This window comes from Lipotes vexillifer, unplaced genomic scaffold, assembly GCF_000442215.2.
Source record: "Lipotes vexillifer unplaced genomic scaffold, Lipotes_vexillifer_v1.1 scaffold435, whole genome shotgun sequence".
Lineage (NCBI taxonomy): Eukaryota > Metazoa > Chordata > Mammalia > Artiodactyla > Lipotidae > Lipotes > Lipotes vexillifer.
The window spans coordinates 859,891-865,488 of NW_006773141.1; positions in this window are offsets into that span (position 1 = coordinate 859,891).

Genomic DNA, 5,598 nt, shown 5'->3' on the forward strand with positions numbered 1-5,598 from the left:
AGAACTGCACTGCATTTTTTAATTTTCTCTCTCTCCCACCTTTCCACTAAGAGGCATGCCAGGGATACTGGCCTGCTTTTGCTTTTCCTTGTTAGGGGGCAACTATGAGAAGAAACTCATCAGTGTTCGAACAGTGTGGGAACCAGAGCATCAAGGTTGTCTGAGAAAGCTAGCTTCCCTGCCTCTGGAGACACTGAGGTTCATAACAGGTGTGTTGCCCCTCCTTTCAGTAAAAGGAGCTCATCTATCCTTGGAGAACTCATCCATCCATCTCCTTCTGCTGAGAGAAGATTGTACTCAGGTCTCAGGCAGCTCATTGTCTAACAAGCTGAAGTAAGTTCCTAGGGTCACATTTGGACACTTTTGCTCATTGCCCCTACCACACATTAAAATGTTTGCTGGTAGTTCAAGATATTATTTTTCATAATACAAAAGTGTCCTTCTTTTATATTCATAGAATTATTAATATTAAGCTATCTTTTCAATCCTGAGATAGCCCTATTTTTTTTCTCAGCAGTTAAATCACTTAATGAACAACTGAATTTGTTTTCATGAAATCAGGTATTCTCATTTGAATTTACTGGAGATTGGACTATTGTGGAACCATGGTTTTATGTAGATGTGTGTGTGTGTGTGTCCACAATGAGCTTATGTGTGTCCATTACATTTGCCAATTATTGACAGCCTAGGTGTGTTCCATTCAAATACAAATTGCTTGGCTTTCCATTATTTTCTGTAAGACTAAATGGTTTACTTAGCACGGAAATTATCATAACAGAAAACAACACATCATCTTTACTTAGAACCTATTTGAAAACTTTGGTATATTTTTCCATTTCTTCCATGTTAATTTGTTGGTTCAGGCTTTGTCTACTTATATCAATTTAGATAATTTATGTTTCCATAAATATTTATTTTCTCAGATTGACAGAATGTATGTATTCTGTCTCTATATTTTTAAACAGCTCTGTAGGTTTTTCTTTCTTTTTGCTTCAAATTTTATTTATCAGTGTTTTCTATATTTAACTTGCCAATATTTATTAATAAAACACTTTAAGAAAACAAGTATTCTATTTGTTGTATTGTAATTGATTGTCCATATTCTTATTTATTAATTTATGTTTTAAGTGTTCTGATTTTTTTCTTGCTTTACTTTTGTTAATTTTTTCTTTCTAAAATTGAATTAATTATTTACTTAATTAAAATTATTTTTTCTCTAAGGAACATATTTAAACCTATGAATCTTTTTTCAATGAGTAGGGCTTCCAGCAAACTTCCTATGTCTTGGTAAGTAATATTCTCACTATTTTATGGATTATTTGCAATGACATTTTCTTACACTTTTGTAATTTACATATTTTAAATGTAAAGAATAATGCATGCTTGCTGTAACAAACTGAGCAATACAAAGATTTATAAAGAAATTCGATATCTCCTCTACCCTGGACCACCAATGTTATAATTTTCTCTAATATCTCTTTGCACCTTTCTTTGTGCTTCCTTCTATAGATACTTTCAAATCTCCATAAATGCATATTTCCTTCCCCTAATCTATATGTTTACAAAGATGGGATCATTCTCTATATATTACTTAGCTATTTAAAATTTGTTTGTTTTTTCTTAGTGATATACCATACTTAGCCTTCCATGATAACACATGTAGAGCTAGCTCATTATTTTTCAATAATCGCTTAATATTCTGTGTTGAAGGATTTAGGCTCAGGCTACGGATTATTTCTCTGTTGAGCTTCATTACCCTTTGTAACTAGTGAGATTCATTACAGGTTCGACCAGTTAGTTTTAGCTAATTTAATTTGGGGTATGTTGGAGTTTTTTGTGTTCTTTTTCCTTTTTCCTTTGTCTTTGGCTCAGAAGACATTATTTGGAAAAATATGAGAGAAGATATGTTAGCAATTTCAAGTCAGATCCAGCTTTAAGTTAGTAGTCTCTCTAACTTTTGTGTTATTCTTTTCAACAAGCCTTGCCCCTCCATCCTCTTCATTTATGACTGTTCGTTCTTTCTCAATTGGAAGTTAAAGCTAGAAATTAAATTTCTCATCAAGATATACAAAGACCTCCATGACATCTCCTCTCCTCTTTCCAGCCTCATCATCAGCCATTCCCCATCTCCAAACAGACACTACACAATCATTTTCAATCCTAGATTATTCTTTGCTTTTCTGGACCTCCTTATCTAAATTCATGTTTTTCCTTCTGCCTTGAATATCCTTTCTCCTTTTCCATTTCTGACTAATTCTTATACATCCTCAACAGTCAGTTTAGAAAGCACCACGTCTGTAAACCTCACCCCATCTCCACCCCATCCAAGTTTAGGCCCATTTCTTTCTTTTGCACTGTCTATAATAGCACCTATCATCCTGTTGCTGCTGTATGTGACAGCCCTAAAAGTGTTTCCTGAGTTTCTCTGACTCCTCAAGTTCTCATTATGCATCTCCTCTTGGTTACCTGGAATAGCAAAACAGTAGCACCTACCACAAAATTTAACATTTAAACATAAATAATAAAGTACATGAAACACATATACATATGTATTTACTTATAAATTAGATTGAATACATAGAGATAACTTATCAATATGGACTTAAATCCCCAGATGTCTAAACACAGAATACACTGCTCATCAATGAATATACGTTAAATAACAGATGTATCTTTTTTACTTCATAGGGAAGAAATAACCTTACATGGTTTTATTCTCTTTTTAGATGATGTTCAATGAAGTTTTTAATGGTTAAATTGTAAGAAAGGGCCATGGATGCTTTATATGAGCATGAATAGGATAGACTTTTCTGCCTCTGAATGAAGACTATCCATTAATAAGAACAATTACAATTTACAGTCAGTTCTTTTTTCAATCTCTCTTCACCATCTCAACCCCCCCAAAAGATTTATATTTATAAGAAATATGTTTGTTACAAGCATCACACTATTTTTTATAATCTGGGCACTCAGTAATGTTGGGAATATAGTCCCAAACCACCTGTGTTTTGCCCTGTGAATTACAGGAGCAGCAGCGCCAACAATGTTCTGTTGTCACCTTCTGCCCCAGTGGCCTGCTGGCCTCTCTGCTCAGCCTCCTGATTGCTCCTTATACAGAATGATCAATGCTAGAATTAGGATGGACCTTAGCACCAGCAATGTGAGCTCCCTTATGTTACTGATGAGGAAATTGAGGCCCAGAGGTTCAGTAGCTTGCTCATTAGTTTGCAGTGAGTCAGCGATAATGCAGACTCTTATCTCCTTGGCCAGTGCGTCTTTCTTACTTTTTTCCCCCAATTTTATTGGGATATAATTGAATACAGCACTGTACAAGTTTAAGGTGTACATCATAATGATATGACTTACATACATCATGAAATGATTACCACAATAGGTTTAGTGAACATCCATCCTCTCATATAGATACATTAAAGAAATAGAAAAAATATTTTTCCTTGTGATGAGAACTCTTAGGATTTACTCTCGTAACTTTCATATATAATCTACAGCAGTGTTAATTATCTTTATCATATTGTATATTACATCCCTAGTATTTATGTATCTTCTAACTGGAAGTTTGTACCTTTTGACTACTTTCATCTAATTCCCTCTCCACCCACCCCCTGACTCTGGCAGTCACAAATTTGATCTCTTTTTCTGTGAGTTTGTTTGTCTGTTTGTTTTTGAAGTATAACTGACCTACAACTCTATGTTAGTTCCTGGTACACAACATGGTGATTCACTATTTCTATACATTTCAAAATGATTACCATGATTAGGCTAGCTGTCCTCTGTCACAAAACAAAGATTTTACATAATTATTGGCTGTATTCCCCACACTGTACATTTCATACCCATGACGTATTTATTTTGTAACTGAAAGTTTGTACCTCAATCTCCCTTAGACTTAGGCAAAGCTAAAAGCCTCCTTAAAAAGTCAGAAAAAAATTAAATTAGTAATTTTTGAGCTTGGGGAAATACTGGTGGAGACTAATTTGAATGAAAATGTTGCTTACCTCTAGAAATATAATATGGAGTCAGAGAACTATCACTTCCCAAATTAGGCAAATTATCTGATTTCTCTGAGACTTAGTTTCCTTCACTATAAAATGGCACCAAATGGCATGCCTATCTCCCAGATTTGTTTGAGGAAGTGAGATAAATACACTAAAAGCCTTACAATAACACCGATTAGTATATAATCTGATTCTAAAGGGAGAAGGGGAGGGATTAAAGTCCACAGCACCAAAATCACCCATTGCCATCCATGTTTAAGCTGTACTTGCAAGTGATTTTTCTTGTATTTGCAAGTAATTGATGACTTGTAAATCCCTATAGAAATGATAATTATAATCCCATAGGATTTCTTATAGTGTCATTATTAGTTCTTTTAGGGATAAATTTTTGGTTAATAAAATCAGTCTACTGAGAAAATCAAAGCAGAGGCTTAAAAGGTTTACTTTGTCTACAATGGTCAAATTAATTAAATTTCATTTTTTGTTAAATAAACATAGTATTGATGTACCTGTTAATGACAATGATCCCTTACATTTTTTAGTGAGAAGCTTGAGCCTAACAAAGGAAATTTAAAATTTTCAGGAGGTGAAACTGGAAAAGATCATGAATAATTTCCCAAAAACTGGAAACTGATAATTCAAACTATATCCATTTACATACCTAAGTGTAATGAGCGTCATGAATCTTGTTCATCTTTGTTGTCTAGGACATAGCCTGATGCATAGTAGGTGCTTAATAAATATTGGATGAATGAACTTTGTATTGCATTCTAAAGGAGAAGGAAATCACAAGGAGTGAAATTATTTAAATTAACCTCTGAGCAAATACGTTGCTGTGTGCTTACCTTGAAAGGTTTGGATAGGATTAATACATTATGAAATGTGCATATTCTTTTATAGAAGACACACCATAGCTTCACTTGGGTAAGCATGTTTCTGATTTGCATGTAAATGTAAAAGACCATTGGATTCTGGGACAATTTATTTAATCAGTCTAAGCCTCAGTTTCCTCATCAATTAGGTCAGGAATTTGGGTTGGATATTCATTCCAACTCTGGCAATTCTAAATTTCTGTAATTCTGGGTTTTACTTGAATAAAACAGGTTCATTAGATACCTGGGTTTTATGGCTATAAATGGGAAAACCTATACTTAGTTCACAGTATCAATAGTATATAATAAAAATAATTTATTTGGTTATGTCTTTTGTAGTTTGTGTTTTTGCTCCATCTTACTTTCCAGAACACATGCATATTTTCTTGGTGTTAATTTTATTTTTTCTTGCAACTATATAGACAAAAAAGTGCCAATTACTTTTTTAAAGGGTGTAAAAATGACTCAGTGCAGGAGACTTGGAAATTATAACAATAAGGGGAATTTCTGTTTCTAAATCCAGTGTCTGTTATGGTTCCCGAAGGATTGAGAAGTGTTTTTAAAACACTGTGCAAGTTCATGCTCATGACTAATTGCTATGAAGAATATTGTGCTCATATAGTATCAGTATGTATAATACAGAAAATCTAAATTGAAGTTTGACAGTACTTATCTCTCTGTTTTTTTTTTTTTTTTTTTTTTTTTTTTTT